We start from the raw sequence: 21,223 nt of genomic DNA on the forward strand, positions 1-21,223 counted from the left end.
TGCAGCATTGTCCTTCAACATGTTTTATTAATACAAGGTACTTATTTTTCATGTTTATTCTTTATTGAAAGTCATATAAATCAATATAATATCAATAAAAATTCTGGTATAAATTGATAAACTTGTAAAGGCAAAGGAACTAGATAGTTAAAACAGTCAGAAAAAAAGAACAAAGTTGGAGAACTTACACTATCTGATTTTGAGACTTGTACAGTAATTAACACAGTATGGTATTGGTGAAAAAATACACATATAGATCAATGGAATAGAACAGAGATCCACAGATAGATGGTCAACTGACTTTGACAAAATTGTAAATTCAATTCAATAATGAAAGATAGTCTTTACAAAAAATTTTTGTGGAACACTTGAGAATCCATATAAAAATATATATATAAAACAAAAATTCTCCATCCATACCTTACACTGTATACAGCAATTAACTCAAAATGGATATAGATGTAAGTCTGCAGCTTAAAACCATAACATTCCTGAAAGAAAACATTGGAAAAAAAATTCTTTGTGACCTTAGATTAGGCAAAGATTTGTTAGATGTGACACCAATAGTGTGATACATTTTAAAAATGGATAAGTTGGGCTTCAGTTAAATTAGAACTTCTGTTCTTTAAAATACAGTTAAAACAGTCAAATGAGAAAACAAATTAGCTTGCTCATCTAAAATAGGTGAAGATTTGAACAGACACTTAACCAAAGATGCATATCAATGGCAGAGGAGCACATAAAAGGATGCAAAGTACCACTTTAGTGAAATATCACTACACACATATGAGACTGGGGAAAAGACTGATAATAAGAAGTGCTATTGAGAACGTGGAGTACCTAGAACTCTCTCATATAATGCTGGTAGGACTGCAAAATGGTTATAGCCACTTTAGAAAACAGTTTCCTAATGAAGTTAGATATACACTTAACTCTATCACTCAGAAATCCTATTCAGAAATCCTATTCCTAGGTATTTATCTAAAAGAAATGAAAACATGTTCACACAAAAACCTGTATGCAGATATTTATATAGTAGATAGCATATAGCAACTTTACTCGTAATTGCCAAACATAATTGCACATAGCAACTTTACTCATAATTGCCAAACATTGGAAGTAATCAATTGCATTTCAACTGGTGACTAGGTAAATTAAGTGTTATATTTATGCAGTAGAGTACTATTCAATAGAAAAAATGAACTACAGATAAACACAACAGCATAGATGAATCTCAGATGCATTATATTAAGTGAAATAAGCCTGTCTGAAAAAGCTACATTGTATATGATTCCATTGATATGGAAATCTGGAAAATGAAAATTATAGGGACAGAAAACAGATCAGTGGTTACCATGGATTGGAGTGGGGAAAGGGGTTGACCACAAGGGAGCATGAGGGAATTTTTTGCATGTGATGGAACTATTTTATATATTTACTGTAGAAGAGGTTGCATGGCCATCATGCATTTGTCAAATTACTTAGAATAGCACAATGAAAGGAGAATTTTACCATATGGAAACTATTTCTTGATACACCTGAATTTTTAAAGAAAATTCCAAGTTGACTCTTACGTTTCTTCCTTAGCACTTTGAAATTATTATCCTACAGCCTTCCCTCTCTATTGTTCTTGATACCTTGACAATATGTCAAGGTATATGTTTATTTTCATTTTTATTGATCCTGCTTTCTAAATCTGAGGAATCATATGTCTTATTAAGCCTGGAAGAGTTTCAGCATTATTTCTTTGAAAGTTTTCTTCTCCCATTCTCTCATTCTCTCTTTATGGAGCATCTACTATAGATAAAGTTGATCCTTCTCCTCCTTAAATTCTGTTTTACATTTTTCAAATTTTATCATCCAGTTGCATTCTGGAGAATTTCTTCAGATCTCTTTCTCAGTTTTCAATTCTCACCCCAACTGTGTCTGATCTGTTTTTTAACCAATCCATTGCCTTTTTTAAAGAAAAAAAAATATTGAAGCATAGTATACATACTCAAATATGTATAAATCATAAATGTCAGCTCAAATAATTTTCACAAACCAAACACACTGTGAAAACAGCACCCGGATCAAGAAATTGAATATTGCCGGCACACCCCAAATCCCCTTTTCCCTGGCTCAGTCACCAGACCCCCTGCCAAGATAACCACAGTCCTGATTTAACACCATAGATTAGTTTTACTTTTTTTTGAACTTGATATAAATGGAATTATCAGTCTGAACTCTTTTGTGTCTGCCTTCTTTTATTCAACATTATGTTTCTCAGAGCCATCCACATTGTTGGGTTAGTTAATTTTTTAATGGAAATTTGGGTGGTTTCTCATTTGAGGCAATTATAAATAATGCTATACGAACATCCTTGTACATAAGAGTTTTTTTTTTTTAGAGATTTACTTTTTATTTCTTTCTCCATCCCCCCCACCATTGTCTGCTCTTTGTATCCATTCACTGTGTGTTCTTCTTTGTCTGCTTGCATTATTGTCAGCAGCACCGGGAATCTGTGTCTCTTTTTGTTGTGTCATCTTGTTGCATCAGCTCTCCGTGTGTGTAGCGCCATTCCTGGGCAGGCTGAACTTTCTTCGCGTGGGGCGGTTCTCCTTGTGGGGTGCACTCCTTGCGCGTGGAGCTTTCCTACTTGGGGGACACCTCTGAATGGCAGGGCATTCCTTGCGCGCATTAGCACTGCGCATGGGTCAGCTCGCCACACAGGTCAGGAGGCCCTGGGTTTGAACACTGGACCTCCTATGTAGTAGGCGGATGCTCTATTAGTTGAGCCAAATTCACTTCCCCGTACATAAGTTTTGATGTACATGTCTCTGCATTTCTGTTGGGTATATATCTAGGAGTGGAACTGCTGAATCACAGGGTGGGTTGGTTTTCAATTGCTGCTGTGACAAATTACTATAAACTTAGTAGGTTAAAACAACACAAATTTATTTTATAGTTCTGTAGATCAGAAGTCTGGTACAAATCTCACTAGATTAAGATCAAGATTTCAGCAGGGTACATTCCTTTCTGGAGGCTCTAAAGGATAATCACTGTCCTTGCCTCTTCCAGCTTCTGGAGGCCACCTGCTTGCCCCGGGCTCATAGCCCCTTCCTCCAGCAACATCAGGCCAAGTCCTTCTCATGCCTCCATTCTCTAAATCCCTCTTCCAAGTCCCTCTTCCACTTTTAAGGACCCTTGTGTAACCTAACATAGTCATAGATTCTGGGGACTAGGGAGTACACATTTTGAGGGGAGCCATTATTCTACCTACCATGCAGAATATACATATAGTTAGCTCTATTTTACTGCATAATGGTTTTCCAAAGTAGAGGTATTCGTTGTTGTATTATTGCAAAAAGATTAATGATTTCTCCCTAAAAGCAAGAACGCAGTGAGGCTGTTCTTACAACGCCTAATCAACACTATACTTGAGGTCAATATCCTTAGGTTCTTGGGGCTTTAATTCTCTAGTTTGTTGTGTCTACTATAGTGGATTGCCTCCTCATGTGGTTTTAATTTTTTGTACGTGAGCTTATCTTCAATGGGCATTGTGTGTGTGTGTGTGTGTGCGCACACAGGGGAGTGAGGGAGAGACCCATGCAAATCAATTTTGGCCTAACACATGAACATTTATTTTTCTCTCAAGCAATGTCTGCAGCTCCCTTCTAAGCAATGGCTCAGCAATCCAGTTGTTTCTATCTAGTGGCTAAACCACCTCAAGATGCAGCTGCCACTGTCACTGCAGAAAGAGAAGGGAAAGCAGGAGATCTTGGGCCTGTTCTTTTAAACTTTAGCCCAGAAGTGACTCCGGTCACTTCCGCTTCCAGCTCATTTCCCATAAATAGTCCCATGGTCCTGGCTAACTGGAAGTGGCCTGGGAAATGTGGGGAAGCATATGGATATTTAGTGAGTAGTAAAGGTTCCTCCTCTTCTGGTCACTAAATATTCTTTTGCCCCATTCTTCCCAGTTGTGGAACATAGTCCCTACCTCACCCAAGAGAAGCAACCCAAAGACTCATCTAGTCATTTCATCCAGCTCAAAGGCGAGTTTCTCCAAAAGATCTAGAAATGAATATACATTTGCCAGCATATTTAAATCTGGAAAGTATATTTACTAAAAAGAAAAAAATGTGTTTTGTCTTGAGACCTATAAACCCAGAAGACAAGGTAGCTCCCCTTCTAACACAAGATATGGTTGTAGGACAGCAACAGGAGAATTTCAGTGTACACATCTCTTCTGAAAAAGGAAGAAGGCAGATAAAGCAGTCACCGGTTTACAGCAATTCTGAAATGCCACAGGCAGATGCTGTAAGGGACCCCTACAATGGAGATGGGAACTACTTCATAATAAAATAATTTCTTTAGGAATGTTCTATAATATCAGGTGTTTGGAGGGTCAATCCTCCAATTAGTGGTGTCTGTTGACCCCCTTCATGAAGAACAATTTCCTCATGCATTTTGTAATTCTGGGTGGTGAACTGAGCTAATCGATGGTAGGGATTTATGTTGTGTGGATGTAGAAGTCAGTCACATGTACTTCCATTTGTGAAAGTGTTTTTGCCAATTATTCTGAGGGAATTCCAGGACTATTCCAGGACTTCTTTTCTTAAACAGTGTCTCAGTTGGAAATTTCTATATCCAAGAATTAACTTGGGATTTTATTTCTCATGTTAGAAATTATTCTGAGGGAATTCCAGGACTATTCCAGGACTTCTTTTCTTAAACAGTGTCTCAGTTGGAAATTTCTATATCCAAGAATTAACTTGGGATTTTATTTCTCATGTTAGAAATTTCATCACTGAGACATTGTACATTCCATTAAAGTTTCTATTGTGCCCTTTCCAATCTTATTTCCCAACTTTCTTCTCCAAAAGTAATAGGTGCTCTGAAGATGGCCTACGTCCTTACCATCTATGTATTTATAGTCTTACTATAAATGTATGAGTCCATAAATAGTACATAGTACTATTGCATGGCATCATATATTTATTTTCTGAGACTTGTTTTTTTTTTTTTTTTCTCAGTAAACACATTTAGGACACATTTACCAGATTTAAATATGCTGGTAAGTGCATATCCAGATCATTCATTTTAATTACTGTAAAGTATTCCCTTGTAAAAAAAAAAAAGCCTCAACTTTGTTCCATTCTTCTATTAATGGAAATTTAGGTTGCTTTCAACTCTTTACTATTACAATTACTGCTACATGAATATTCTTTGTATGAATTGTGGAAGCTCATGTAGTCTATGTATTTAATTACCTTGCCAGCCAGATACTCTATTGGAAGGAAGAAATTTAAAATGAAATTAATGAGGCCACTTCCTGTTTCCCCTGAGTAGTATGTCTTTGAGTCGAGCATGATGAAGGCCTTGGTGGTCTCAGGAGGTCTCTTCCTCCTCCTTCCTTGGTGGGTTTGGAAATCTGGATCTGGGCTTGAAACTGCAGTGACTTCAGTGTGTACTGAGGATTGGTTGGTAGCCAGAATGAAAGGAAAGCCATTTGTTAATGACACAGAAGTTAGAACTGGTGACATGTATCTGAGAAATAACTGTTCTGCAACAAGGGTGCTGTTGTTTAACTATGAGTTTTCTTATCCTATCACAAAATGTGGTATCAAGAAAATTGTATTTTAAGGGAAGATGATCACATTATCTGAGATCAATGATAGACCAACGTTGGACACCACCTCTGAGTCTGAGGTGCTGTGCTTTATTAAGAGGCTCATACTACCATCATCAATGGGTTTGATGCCAATACTTCTTGTGGCAGCTGTCCAAATAGAACAGAAGGGTAGCAATCATTAGGTGATCACCAAATAAAATATGAAGAATGTTCCAGTAATTACTGTATCAGTGATGCCTGCTTCACTACTCCCTCTCTTCCCTTAGGCAAGAGAGCAGGTGGTACACACTGATCTGGGTACCAGTTTCAGTAATGGTGTCACAGGGTCTGTCCAAAGATGGGTGGTAATGTCTCTTATGTTCCTTCTACAAGTTGGGATAGTGCATATCCATAATACAACAAACTTTTAAAGGAAATGATTTTAAATGTAATTGCCGTTCTGTCTAACATTGTATGTGAAGTCAGGCTCATCGTAAAGTTCCTCTACAAAAAAAGAAGAAAAAAAAAGAAATTAATGAGTCATAGGATATGGACACCTTTAACTTTATTAAGAATTGACAAAATACTACCTTAAGCAATTGTACCAATTTGTAGTCATAAGAGCTTTTGTGATGTTGGCTTTTCAATATCCAAGCCAAAACTTGGTTTCATCAGGCCTTTTACTTTTTCCCATATGATAGGTATAAAATATTATCTCATTACAGTTTTAATTAGCATTACAAGGTTCTGTGGATTGAGGTTTTTAGGTGTGTGGTTTTTTTTCACGGTTATTGGCTTTTCAGGTTTCTTTTATGAATTACCCATTTTTCTGTTATGTTTTGGTCTTTTCTTTAATGAATTTTGAGGCAGTTTTATATTCTGGATGTAGTCCTTTGTCAGCTATGTGCATTATAAGTCTTTCTCCCAGTTTGTAGATTGGGAACTGCGCTTGGAGTCATAGAAAAACCCTAACTTGGTTGTGGTTTCTGGAGTCCGATAATATTTATTGTTCATGCTTTTCTCATCTTGCTGCAGTGCAACCTGAAGGCTGTAAGAGCAAGTGGCATTTCCATGATCCTCTGGTACCCACGAAGACCCTGCACTGGGGCCTGGATTGGTTTTCCCACGGCCTTGTGTCTCTGGGACTCCTGACTGCCAGCAGAATCCAAGGTACGCTGGCTACCCTCCACCTCCTGGAGCCACTTCACCTGACCTGGAGCCACTTCACCTGACGTCATCACACTGAGAACTAAACAGGTACTAGGCACTCAGTCCTATGGTCTAGTTCTTGTCCTTTGAACTGTGTGATATATATTTAAATAAACTTTTTTTCCCTCAAAATCTTTATTGATGCCACTATCCAACCCAAAACTCTTGTTCCCTTCCTCTTCATTTCTCTAAGACCTTAATTTCATTTCTCTAAGACCTTAATCTAATAAGATTCCCAAGCTCAAGGGGCTCATTCATTCTTCTATGCTCAAAGCATTTGTACCACTTTGTTGGGAGCTTCAAGCTTGCTGCCTTATGGTGTTGGTTCCTGTATTTCACACCTTTATGACCAACTGGTCTGCATGCTTCTCAAGGCCAGGCCCATGTTTCCAGATCTCTATGTCTCCCCTGCACATATGATCCCTAGATGATCCTTTTTAGTAGAAAGCATCTACTTTCCTATAGGCTCTGTAGATATTTGTAGGCCAAAGATGGGATTACCCTGAAAATAACAAGTAAAAAGAGGAAGGGGAGAGAAGGAGGAGAAGAGCTAACGTTGACTGAATTTTCACTCTGGGCCAGGCACTGCACAAATAGCAGTAATGCACTATATGCATTCACACTCAGTCTTTGCAATGACTCTGTGAGGTAGGACTCATTATTATGATTATCCACAGTTTACAGTTAAGGAAACGGAGGCTCCCTGAGAAGTTAAATCACTCCTCAAAGAGAACACCACTGTGACAGATGGAATACCAGCCCCTGATCCTTTGATTCAGGGTCTTAAATTCTTAGTTATTAAAGAGAAAGAGCTGGGAGCATAGGACAGACTGACTTCACCCGGGTGAGGGGATGGTGAAAGTAACAACACACGGGACTGCATGTGGTCCATGGTTGGGAATGGAAAGAGCTGTTGCTGGCACAAATGGGAACCCCTGTGCCAACAAGAAGGTCAGGTAGTTGGAGAGAATGCCCGAAAGAACCGTACCACCCGGCTGGATAGGGCAGCACCAAGCTCCAACTTGCTTCTTTAATTTTGGCCTCTGGCTGTTTGGGTTATTCAGGTTTTCTCTTCCACACGAACAATACACAGAGAAGAAGAATTCTCCCCAAACTCATTTTCTTTCTTCCAGCTGACTCCTTGCAGAACCCAAACTCCCACCCAGGCTGTCATTCTGATCCCACGCCTGGCCACAGCAACCATGCCTGCTCAGCATTCCCACAGATGGATATCGTTTTCCAGAATGGAGTGTGGAAAATGATATTTTTCTTCTGCCATGATAACATCCCCACAATTGGGGGCAGGGGGGAGGAGAAGCCAAGAACTGATATTTTGCAAGGTCATGCTTCATTTTCCCCACACTTGGTGTGGCCCAAGGCTGGGGGCTTTGTTTCTAAGAAGTCAGTGGGGAGGCTGGGGGCTGTGCTATCTTGTGGGGTTTGTACCCTTGGAGTTTGGCATGGATTTTGCAAAGTCTCCCCAAGTGAGAGAATATAAAATTGTACAGAAAAAATTGTTTAGCACCCACCCTATTAGTGAGTTTTTGTCAGATCAACTAGGCCAATTCTGAGTGTTGCCTGCTGGGCTCCCTAACACCCTGGGACACTCAGCTGAACTATTTATTAAGAATATTTTCCTAAGTCATTTGTGTTAGATTATAGGCTATAAACTGCTTATTGTTGCCTGTCTGCTGTAAATATAAAGTAATCATTTTTAATGCAAGCAGCTGTTGGGCTGCCTTCTCCAAGATGCTTTGTCCAGGGACTCACATTTTGATGCTTTCTCCTTCATCAAATGCATTTCTGATTGTTTTTCTGCTCCACTGCATGCCACTCATGTGGAGGGGATGGTTGGGGGATGAGGGTGGTAAATTTTCTTTGCAGAGCTTTGTTTGGACATAGGATTTCTACAAATGTTCAAAAAGAATTGAAGATGCAGGGGGCAATTTCAGTGGAATGAAATCTGATGAGTCAAGCCCTCATCACAGCTTCTGTTTTCTTTGAATGACCTCAAAAGAAACAACCCATTTTCTGACCTTCTGCAAGAAAATTTGGGATTTGGGAATACACTTATTGATTCAAAATTTATTTATTGAGGGCCTACAAGATAGTTGGGCACCATACTGGATGTTGGGGATATAAAGGTCAGCAAAAATTCACATGTGTGCCTTCTCTCCTGCCTCTTAATAGGGGACACAGGCTGATCAAAGAATTATGTAAATTGTGGTATAGGATAAGAAGGAAAATGTAAGGGAATAATATGATACTTAAGTTAATGATTCTTGAAGATTTTCCTAAAGGAGCGGCATTTGGGCTAAGACTCAAAGGGTAAATGGAATTAACTATGCAAAGGAAGAGGGGAATTGGGAATGGGGCAGACACTTCAACAAAATACATGCAAAATCCATAGCTGGTAAGTGGCAAAGTCCAGAATCAAATCCAGGTCTCCCTGCCTCCACTGCACCATACTGATTCTCACCTATTTGATATTTTTAACTAAGTCACATATTTGATTAACATTATGTTAGTCCCTCCTTCTCAGGCTGATAGAGTTGGGAAAGGGTTAGGGGGTTAGGGCATCAAGAAGTAAGAAGTATAGATAGCCCAAGATGATGATCATTAGTCCTTCCCCTCCCTATATGAACATGCTGCTTCTACATCAAGGGAATAAGATTAATATCCCTCTCTTTGGATATAGGCTGGCCTCAGTGACTTATCTTAACCATCAGAAATCTGGGATTTCTGAGGCTAGGTCACAAGAAGCTTTGCATCTTGCTCTTGAGACTTTCTCTTAGAATCCAGTGGCCATGAGGTAAGAGATCTGAGCCACATGGAGAGGCCACTAAGCATGAAGCCAACAGCCAAGAACAACTGCAAGCCATGTGGGTGGACCATTTTGGACATTCAGGCCAGTTGAGCCTTCAGATAGCTGCAGCTTCAGCCACTCTCTGAGTATCACCATTATGTGGGAAGTCCAAGAGGGCACCACTCAGATGGGCCCAGCCAAGTCAATAACTGTGAGCGATACTCATAAATTGCTTTAAACCACTTAATATATGGATGGTTTGTTATGCAGTTAATAGATAATCAGACTGTAGGGTAAGAGGTCTCTAATCTCATAAGAAGCAATAGTTAAATAAATGGGATATAGGCATACTACATACATGCCCACTTCCAAGCAATTGTTGATAAGGCACATACGACCTAGAAAAGCCTTCCTTCCTCTGCACTAATCTGTATCCAACTAGTTCTTGAGCCCAGCCCTCTTCTTCAGTCTACCAGGATTTCCCTTGCTTGATGCCTCCATATACAAGTCAGAGATCTAGCCAGAAAAGATGGGGAGGGCCCTTGATTCACCTTTGCTGCTTTCCACCCCCTCCCAGATTCTGGTCTCCTCCATTGGTGTGGTTCGAATATGTGAAACAGACCTAGGAGCTGCAGGGCTCAGAAGAGAAGAATACACACCAGGGTGGGGCAGACCGTGATATGGGCCTGGAAAGGAAGTTTTAATCCTAGGAAGGAAAGAAACCACCAGTCAGCTATCCTATCCCAGAACTGGATTTAAGTTAGGCTCAGACAGGGTTTCTCAACCTTGGGCTATTGATATCTTGTATCTGAGAATACCCTGTTGTGGGGGGCTGTCTCATGCATGGTAGGATGGTTGGTAGCATCCCCGGCCTATGCTCACTAGATGCCAACAGTAACTGCCCCCAGGCTGTGACAATCAAAAATGTCTCCATGGGAAGCAGATGTGGCTCGAGCAATTGGGCTCCCATCTACCATACAGGAGGTCTAGAGTTCGATGCCCAGGGCCACCTGGTGAAGGCAAGCTGGCCCATACAGAGTGCCAGCCCATGTGGAGTGCAGCCCCATGCAGGAGTGCTAGCCCATGTGGAGAGCTGGCGCAGCAAGATGACCCAACAAAAAGAGACACAGAGGAGAGATAATCAGAAATGTAGCAGACCAGGAAGCTGAGGTGGCACAAGAGAATGATCTCCTCTCTCCCACTCCAGAAGGCCCCAGGATTGGTTCCCGGAGTTGACTAATGAGAATACAAGCAGACACAGAAGAACACACAGAGAATGGACAGAGAGAGCAAACAATGGAGGGAAGGGGGGTAGAAATAAATAAATAAATCTTAAAAAAAAACTGTCTCCTAACATGCCCCCAGTTGAGAAGCATGACCCCCTTTCTTATTTCTCTAATCCCAACCTCTAGGTTGCTGGGAAATACCTTGCAGCTTCCTGCCACGGCCCTCCTTTGCCTTCATGAATCAGGTGCATGAAAGATCGGAGTGCCTCTCATCTACCGCCACCAGGATCCCCTCTCCCCAGACTTTCCCTGGCCAGACTGCACCCAGGCCCTCCAGCAGGACATTTCATAGACATGATGTGGAGATGCACACTGAGTCCCTTTGCATCCCAGGCTGAGGACAGCACAGAGGCAGATTAAGGGGAGAGACACAGGGCAGCTGGTTGTGGCCCCAATCTACAGGGGCCACTAAAATGCCCATGGGAATAAAACTGGAGGAGGGAGCTGGTTAACTCAGGTTTCCACACATGACTGCTGACAAAACTAATGAAACAAATTGGTTTGGCTGCAATTAAACACTCTCTCCTGGGCCAACTGTCTGTTGATATTTTTGTGGCAAGTACATGTATTTTATGTGGTGTGTATCAGGCCTCTCCCCTAACTTTGAGACCAGTCTCCTGAGCATTCCCTGGAATGGTCCAGCCTGCAGAAATTTTGAAACTGAAAAATTTGTGATGCTGTGTGTGCTCTTTACTGGGGATGATTTATTAGAATGTCATTTAAATAGTCTAATAAACCTTTCTAGTTCAGAAAATCACATGTGATAACTACATGGAGAGTAAATCTTTATTTTGAACAAACAGAGAGACATGGACTTTAATCCTTTTTTTTTCCCATTCCTACTAAATATTGGACAGACATTTAAAGAATGATAGTATAAAGAGGTACCAAATTATTTACCTGACCTGTGCATGTCTCAGTCTGGCCTTGGTTCATGGAGAGTGTTGGTGGGAAGCAGAGTGGCAGAAACTCAGGGGAATTTCACTGTAAATCTTTTCTCTCCACTCCTTATTTCCAAGTAAAGACAGAAAAAAGTGAATCTCAGAAGTAGCCTTAAAGGTGGAAATGAAGTTAAAGCAAAACAAAAAGTATGAAATGCACATCAGAATATGTGTAGGAGCAGAACATCGACTTGGCCTTGGGGTTGTGCAAGACTAGGTGCTAATTATGTGCCTAAGAATCGCAGATCTATTAGGCTGATCCAATTCCTCCTGCTCCAATGTGTCTTTTCCAGCTGCTGTCTCCCCCACCCCAAGTAGGGAAGTACTCGCCCATGCCAGGGTTGGGGTAGTCTCCCCACAGCATATTTCCATGTGCAGTCTCAAGACTGCAATTGTATCAGGACAAGATTCAACATGCAAGAGATTTATTGGGGAAACACCTGTGAGGGAAGCAGAGGAGAGAGTCAGAGGAAGTAGGGGGAGAAGTCAGGCAGCAATGCAGTTCTGACCCCTGTGGAATAGAGAGAGAAGGAAGAAAGGTTGAATCCACAGTCTCAGCCTGCAGCACAGTGCTAGGAAAGTGTTGGCCAAGCTGGTGGAGAATCCTAGGGCCAAAGTCATCTGGCATCTCACAGGAATGGGCCTGCCTTTGCATCCCTCTTGCATGCAATCATTGACTGAGAGCAGCCTATGGGAGGCAGTCTCAGAGTGAGTATCATTTGAGTGTAGCAGTGAGGGCTGCCTATCAGTTATGGTCTCTCTGGAGCAGCAGGAGACTTGAGTGTGGATTTGCATGGTTGCCCTAGGGATGGAAGCCTCAGTGCAATAGGAGAGAGGAAGGAAGAGGGATACCAGTAGGTAGGGAGAGGACAAAGACCAATTTGACTGCATTTTGCACAGGGCCCAACACACACCTCAAAGGAAAGATGTAGCTGTTTCTCAACTTCTGACTTCTGAATCCCAGCCTGGCCCTAAAATGCCAGTTCAGCTACTGTATGCTAGCTTGGGAAGCAAGCACCATTTATCTCATTTTACTTAACAGAAAATGTAATTCAGGTGACAACCAACCACTTTTCAACTGGATTTTGTGGATGCAGGCATTCAAATACAGGGTATTGTCAAATTAAATATTTTATCTCTTCCAATGATGTAGCCATCAACAAGGAATATGTAAGAGATGGATACCCTATCTACCTTTACACAACTGGTATTTCTATATGGCCAAGAGGATATAATTAATTCTTTCCAGAAATGTTGTTAGGAATTATCCCAGATGCTAGAACAATAGGTAGATTTGTTTGGGGTTGTTCAAGAGTGAAGAGCTAAGATTATGCAGGTAGAAGTTGTGAAGAAATAGATTAAGATGTGAAATAACAAAGATATCCCCCAATTTTTCCAGTCCCCTGGCAAATATATCTCATTTTCCATTGTGCTTCGTAGCTCTTTGATCATGGATCAGTTGCTCCACTGATCACACTGTATTTCAGGTATTTTATGGGTTGATTTCCCACGACAGTTTACAAAATCCCTGGGGACTGGGATCATGTTCATTAATGATTAAATAAATAACTTGCCACTCATGTATTCATTCAACAAAAATATTTTGAGTACTTTGCCCATGCCTCTTGTTGGCACCTGTGACCAAAATAGATAAAATATAGTACCTGTACTCCAGGAGCTCAGTTAACTATGGAACAAGATGGAAAGACATCGTTCTAATCCTAACTGGTAGGTGCTGTGATGGAGGTATTTACTGGGAAGAACAGGAGCATCAGGGAGGGAATAACTATATTTAGAGGCAAGGAAGGAAGGCAGATGGAACTGATGATTCCTGAGCTGTGTGTTGAGCATGAGTAGGAACAATCCAGTTTCCAGCAGAAAGCAAGCTCTCAATTTGTCTCTGCAAAATTTAATGAATGAAAATGTAGCTGAAAGTATTTTTTTTTCCTGATTAGCATCTATTCCGCCTTCTTATAGTAACAGAACCTCAGTCCTGGCTCCAGAGGTAGGTAAGTGACCTATGAGCAAGTGACAAATGAGATAGGTCTTGGCCACAGTGGTTCAAGAGTGTGGATGTGGTTGAAGTTGGTGAAACCTAGTGAGACTTAGTGAATCTCAGTCCCAGGAATTGGTTGAATAGTAGGGGCATAGAATCTCTTTCTGCTGGACCAGAAGGTATGAGGATGTTAGCCTGGGGCTTCTGTGGGCCAAGGCAGAGAAAGAATCTGCCCGAGGGAGAGGCAGACAGGGAGAGAGAGAGAGACCTGATGCCTGATGGCATTGTTTCAGCTCCTGAATGTGGGAGCACAAGAAATGGTTCTATACCTTATCATTTTTTTGGGGAGGATACAAGGATGGGTCAAGCCAGTTTGAGATGGCTTTTCTGTTACTTGCAGCCAGACAAACTATATGATGGGCTGCTTCACAAAGTATTGAGTCCCCCAATTCCAAAATGGTCCATGTAGAATGAAGATAAGACTCTCAAAGAGAATGCTATATTACTGGGGAACCCTAAATCCTTTTTCAGTCTGGCTATTTGAGGCTAAAGATTTGTGCCAGCTACCTGAAGCAGGGAATGCATTGGAAAGAAAGAAAAGGTGGGGCAGAAGGAGAAAATCCACACCATAATATTAATCAGACTGCCCAGCAGACTTTAAATAAAGGTTTAATATATTTAGTCTCAACTGTAATTTCAGAATTAGTATTTACTTTATACATCTTTTAGTGAGCAATATGATTGGCCCAAACCAGAGAGAACTAATATACACACAAAAAGTTGTTAAGAAGAATTAAGACAAATCAACAAACGTGCTGGCTAGTTGAGAGAGAGAGATGTGGCAGCTGAGCAAGCAGGAGAAAGGTGTTTTCTGTTTCTTCCCTTCTCTAAGTGCAATGTCTAGGGAGGAATTACTGCCAAAGTTCAAAGTCCTTCCAAACTTGACAAACACAAACATCCTCACCACGTGTCAACCTTGGCAGGGACCAAAGGAGAAAGTGCCCATTGCCCTGGCCCCCAGGGGCTGACTCAAGAGGCCAAGGAATACATACAACACATCTGGGGCAGGAGAGCAGAGCTGGTGATGCATTTTTATGAAATGGAAATACAAATAAGTAGCGGACTCCAGAGTACAGAGTTTCTCCTAGGTGTTTAGAAACCACTGGGCTCTGGTTCTATTTAGAAAGACAACATGGACCACAGAAATAGTTTTCCCTGCTAATAATTGAGTCCAACACCCCCAAATATTTCGGGCATATGTGGAAAAGGACCAAGATGTGGGTTTAGGACTCCGACATCTTTAATGAATTCCTTCTGGCTGAGGGTCAGGACATATCCAGAGAGTTTTTGTGCATTCTATTATCAATACTTGGGGGGCTACATTGATGCATGGCCTTCCTCTTGATTTCTAGCCCCTCTCACCTACTTGTCAGTTACATCTTTCTGCTTTCTTGCTTGCCCTCTGTATTAGTCAGCCCAAGGGGTGCTGATGCAAAATACTAGAAATTGGTTGGTTTTTATAAAGGGTGTTTATTTGGAGTAGGAGCTTACAGACGCCAGGCGATAAAGCACAAGTTACTTCTTCACCAAAGCCTATTTAGAGCAAGATGGCTGCCGACATCTGCGAGGGTTCAGGCTTCCTGGGTTCCTACGTTCCTGGGGCTTGCTTTACTCTGGCTTCAAGGTTCCTGTCTTCCTGGTGCTGCCTTCTTCCTGGGCTCAGAGTTCCTCTCTTCCTGGGCCTGGCTTCTCTTTCTTCTGTGGGCTTACTTCCCAGGGCTCCAGCTTAAGGCTTCAGCATCAAACTCCAACATCAGAAACCCTCTATTCAAAAGCTCCAACTCTGTCCTTTGCCATGCCTTTTGTCTGTGAGTCTCCACCCATCAAGGGGTGGGGACTGGGTGGGGACTCCACGCTCTAATGATAACTCAATCATGCCCAGGTACAGATCAGATTACAAACATAATCCAATATTTCTTTTTGGAATTCATCAATTATATCAAACTGCTACATCCTCCTTCCTAACCATTTCAATCTCTCTCAGCAAAAAGAACACTCCTGCTTGATTGTCAAGGGGCATTAATTCTGGTTCAGGCTTTGCCATTAACTGACATTAAAATTAGGCAAGTTGTTAAATTCTATAAACTTCAGTTTCCTCATCTGTAAAATGGACTTAGATTAGTATTTCCCTAATTCATGCCTCCCCAAATATTAAGAATTGGGATGTATTGTGGACTTTAAATAACCTGAGATAGATTTCAGTAAATAAGCATGTCTAATTTTGTTTTGCTGTGTATTGCTCAAATCTGTTTGAGGAAAAAAACTCTTTAAAACAAGCAAAGAACATTTAGCTACATCTTACAAATCTATGGTAAAAGGCTGTAAAATCCCTCTTGTGTCAGTTACTTGGATTGCCTTTCAGCCTTCTTTTTACCATCCTTCTGTTGGTGGAAGGCTCTGGGTTCTGGGCTTCTAGGTTCTTGGCTTATGTCACCTCACAGTGAACACACACTTTTGCACAAGAATTTCATTCCTTTTAATTATTAGCTTATAACCAAATTGTTCCCAATGCTTTGAAATACAATTTACAACAATTTCTTTTACTTCAGAACTTTGCTTATTTCCCATTTTGACTCTGACAGATCTTGGATGAGCAGCACTAATTTCGTTACATACTCACTGAGGTCACTGAAGTCTCAGGGAAACTGGTTTCTCTCATAACTTGCTGCTTTTAGGAATCTCATACTCGAGGTGGGGGGTCCCCTACTCCCCAGACCTCGGAGAAAACAGGACTCCAGCAGCCGCTGGACTGGAAGAGTGGGTGTCCAACCCCAACGGTCGAGAATCCCACCAGGGAGCAATCTCGTCCACACCTGGATAACCCTGAGAGAAAGTGGGGTTCTCAACACCAGGGAAGGGACAGGAGTTAGGGGTGTCTCAAATTTGCCTTGCCCTGAGCCACAGGAGGCAGAAGTCGCCCTGAGCCGGAGGAGGCAGAAGTCACGGTGTTGCAGGCAGGGGAGAATAGAGACGTCCCCACCACAATGGTGAGCAAGTCCACCCAAGGGTGAGGCCTAACTCGAAATAGCCATAAGCAAAGGCACAGTTTAGATTTATCATCACAATAGCAAACATACAGCAGAGTGAGGTTAGAACCGAAGTAACCATAAACAAACGGAAATTCAGTTTATTATTACCTTCACTATAGCAAGCATACACAAAGGTGAGGTTAGACCTGAAGTCAGACAAGGTAAATTCAATTTATAATTACCATTATTATAGCAAGCATAAGCAAGGGTTTGACTAGACTTGAGGTAACCATAAACAAAGGTAAATTAATCTCAGATTACCATCACAATAGTAGATCTGGGCTAAAGCCACCCAGTTATAGCAATTTCAGCTTTTGCTGTTTTAGAATATAAAGGCATCTATATAATAATCTTAACTCTTATAGTTTCTAGTAAGTTTTTAGTTCAAAACGAATTGGGCACTTTTGTTTATTAACTAAGCAACTAAAACTAGTTTATTAGTAACAAGGTTGCTAAGTTTTCCTTCTTTTCCAGCAGTTGAACCAATTCTACTTATAATTTCTTTTATACATCAAATCCAATTGCAAGATGGTATTGACATTGAAAGATTCATTTTTAGGTTACCTTTCACTGCTATCCAATTTGTAACAAGTGAACCCCAAATCTGATTTCCTAGGTACAAGCAGACAAAGTTAAACACAGATTTAACGAGTTAAACACAAAGTTAAGCACAGATTAGAACAAAAGAGAGAATTTACACACTTAGTGCAGGGAAAGACCTGACTTTAGAAGCACCTTAATGCAGAGTTCCCAGTGTTCGTCCACACCAGAAGCCCCAGGCTGGACCCTCCAGTTTCAATCCTCCAGGAGAATCCCTGCAGCTGCTAGGTGTGGAGCTTCAGGGTCCAGAGGAGCCTCCCTGACAAGACATGAATTGGGGCTCCTCTGGGCTTCTCCCATCCCGGTGAGGTTTTCGCTGGAAGGATTAGAGTGTAGCAAGGGAGTTGGCAGGGAATGAGGAATAGCCAATGGGCTGGAAGCGGGGAAGTTAAATAAACGGCCTAGACCTTGATTCCCGGCTCACTCCCCGCATTAGGCACCGCCAAGCCTGGGGGGTCTGGAGCACCCGCCAGGGCCCTGTAATCGGCGCCCATGCTAGTTAAGAAGTGAAGGATTTCACCTGCCGCATCGAGGTCACCCGAGGCCTCCTGATGGTCCACGCAGGGCCTCAGGTCCCTTCCGTCCTCCCAGGCAAGGCCCCAGTGGCGCGCGGGGCGAGGCAGCCCGGGGCCAGGTCCCCGCTGACCCGGAGCCTGGATTCGGGCACCTGAGGTGACGGGGACTTTGGTGGCGGCTGTTAGAGGTGAGCCCGTCCTGGACCACGCACCTGTGCTCCTCACCTTCTCCGTCTCGGCGGCGTGGTCTTCACTGCTGGAAACGGAGCAGACTGTTTCTTAAAGGAAGTGATGGACGTTTGGGGGCCCCGGGGAAGTTTCTGTGGCTTTCCACAGACGCCGGAGTCAGGGGGCTGGGTTTCCAGGTCCTCGGAGTGGTTTCCCCGAGCTTCTTTATAGCTGGCTGGTAGAGCACGGCCTCAGCCCCTCAAGGAGACGTGACCACGTGGCCCCTGGCCCTCAGACCTGTGGGACCCCCTCCTCTCTCACACAGGTGTAACTGGAATTCAGGGTCCCGTGCAGAGGTCACTGCGGGCTGTACCGCGGCCGCGTGGTGTGGCAGGAAAAGACGAGCCTCTTCCTTTTTAGACCATCAGTGGACAGGCTGTCCCAGTCCCTGAGAAGACACCCCGTGGAGGCTGCTGGAATACGGGGAAGCCGGGCCCATTGCGCTAGGGAGAAACGCAAACAAGTCTGCCAGCAGATCCCACATTCTAGATCCAGGCTTTCCTGGGCTTTTAGCCTCCAAACCAAAGCGCCCAAGCCATTAAGTCTTGGAGGACATTTGCAGTTGCTTCTCTGGTTCCCGGCATCCCGGAAACCGCAGAGACCATGCGCCCTGGTGTCCTGGGGGTGAACTAGGTCTCGGGAGATGTCCTCACCCGTTCCAGACCAAAGCTCCCAAGCCGTGTGACTCCTCCTAGGAAAGGGGCTGGCCTGAAAACTTCCTTTTGGCCTCCTCCTGCAGAGGTCTTAGAAAGGTTGGCCATCAGAGAGACCAAGCGGGGACAGTCTGCAGTTAAACCAGACATTAAGAGGCAGTTAAAAAGCCAAAGGCTGGTTGTTCTGTGGCTTCCAGGCAAACAGCCTTGGGGACCCCAGAGGTAATGGATTAACAGAATCTCAGGACCTCCTGGGGGCTGAGAAGGAACAAACCTCCAGGCAGGGCCCGGGTGAGAGTCTTGGGGACCTCGCTAATAAACAGAAGAGAGCACAGACAGGCTTTAATTTAAAAACTCACCAGTCTTCAGAGGAGCTCAGGAAGTATTACTTCCTTCTCTGTCTCCTGGCTTGACTCATCAAATATGTTAGCGGACGATCTGAATTCTGGGCTCCTAGGTTCTTGGCTTATGTTGCTTAAAAACATTTAAGGACATGTCATAGGGTAGGCAAGGGAGTAAAGAGTTTATTAAGAAACAAGAAAAGAGTACACATGCTGCAGAGTGAGAAGTGCACATGGGGTCCCAGGTTAGACTTTTTAAAACCCTGACTCCTCCCCCTTCCTAATGTTGGGGAGGGGCCCCAGCTGTTTGCTGTTCTGATTGGTTGCCTTACAGTCCCCGTCTGTTAGCTTTCAGGGGTTATCCAAGGGCTTCTCCTTGACCCTGGAAAGAGTTCTAAATGGGACCTCGTAGCCAGGGTCTCAAGAGATCTTTCCTGGTAGTCTTCCTCTCAGGAGATTTCCAGGAGGGGTCTCACAGACGTATGGTCTGCCAGTCATGCTGTCTGCCGGGTCTTCAGCTGTGACCCAAGACTTCCTTTTCCCTCTACTAACCTGCCTCGTTTCTATTTAGAAAAGTTTGAAACCAAAAGCAACATTTCCCAGGCTTCTTTGCAGCTGGAATTCTGCATTTGGATTACATTCCACCAATGTGAGAAGGGGAAGACATTTAGTTTCCTGCCCTAAATCCTGAGGGACACACAGACCTAGATGATCTCTAAAGCTTATTTCAGTTCTATGGGACTTTAATATTTCCTCTCTTGGCCATACCTTCTCTTAGGGAAGGAGTTGATTTAGATATTAGCAGGTCTAGTTCATTTCTTCAGAGTTGCAATCAAATCCAAGAAATAAACCCACCTCAAATCAGAAAAGGGTGAATGCTAGCTGGAATGATCTTGCTCTAAAGTTTCCCCTGTCTTTCAAATCCTTTTCTCCTTCAGTAGGACATAGTTCATCTTCCAGGGGTTTTTCAACAATCAGAAAAGAGAAATGACTTACAAAAGTTGGAACCATAACCACAGTGCCCCATGGATTTTGTGGCAACCCCTCCTGAGATTGGATTGAACTGGGCACACAGATATTGGCCCCCCTCAGAATACCCTGTTGTTAATTTTATAGGGATGATTGCATTTCTCATCACAATCCAGAACCACCTTAAGGGCCATTCCAGTTAAAGAAGATAGCTCTGGGGGACCAGAGACAGCTTGAGCTCCCCCATGACTTGGTCAGCAAACTTGATCATGTCACTTAGATTCATTTGGCGTAAAATTGACAAAGTACTGTTTTTTCCTGGATGCCAGTACTTTAGACAAATAGGAAATCTTGTAGTTCAATGAGTTTTTAAATTGTGCTAACCATTGGAAGTTAGACCCACTAAAACATCGAGCGAAGAGCACCTCTGGGTGGCTGATCCTTTGGCAAAATTGTGAAATGGGTAAAACTTATTTTATCTTCTTTCAAATGAGAAAAACCCATTTCTCTGGTTTTCAATCACCAGAAGCCTTTCCCCACTCTCCTTTTGTTTCCTGGAGTTGTATAGCTTTGCAACTCTATCTTCCTAAGAGGGAAAGGCTAAACAGTAAGCTCATTTTGCCTAGGGCTGTGGTTTCAACCCTGCCTGTTCATCAGAATTAACTGGATAGCCTCCCTGAGTACATATGCCAGGGCCCCACACCTAGAAACTAAATTCCTTTGGTCTTGGATGGTGCCCAAGTATTCAAATTATTCAAAAGCTCCCAAGAGGATCCTGCCATGCAGCAGGGTTGAGACACACCTGGGTATTGTTACTGAGAAACACCTCTTCAAAGAGAATCATGGAAGGGGTTCCAGGGATGAACTAATCTTGCTTCACTCCTACTCAAAATTTCCATAAAGCAGGCGATTGCCATTCACTTTTCCTTACAAGCTTAAAGCTTGCCAAATGTAGGGCATGGCATCAAGTCCTGCAACAATGTTAGTTCAATATGGA

General features: G+C 42.6%; 1 long non-coding RNA gene across 1 annotated transcript in view; it reads right to left on the reverse strand.

Annotated features, from left to right (window-relative positions):
- Positions 1-1,025: 1,025 nt before the first annotated feature.
- Positions 1,026-21,223, reverse strand: part of LOC139437307 (uncharacterized) — a 38,396-nt gene continuing 18,198 nt past the window's right edge. The window contains exons 2-4 of the long non-coding RNA XR_011647062.1: positions 17,485-19,390; positions 16,512-16,714; positions 1,026-6,097 (exon numbers count right to left, since the gene is read on the reverse strand). This is a non-coding gene — a long non-coding RNA (uncharacterized lncRNA). The remainder of the gene's footprint in view (positions 6,098-16,511; positions 16,715-17,484; positions 19,391-21,223) is intronic.

Source organism: Dasypus novemcinctus, chromosome 2 (assembly GCF_030445035.2).
Source record: "Dasypus novemcinctus isolate mDasNov1 chromosome 2, mDasNov1.1.hap2, whole genome shotgun sequence".
In the NCBI taxonomy this organism is placed as follows: domain Eukaryota; kingdom Metazoa; phylum Chordata; class Mammalia; order Cingulata; family Dasypodidae; genus Dasypus; species Dasypus novemcinctus.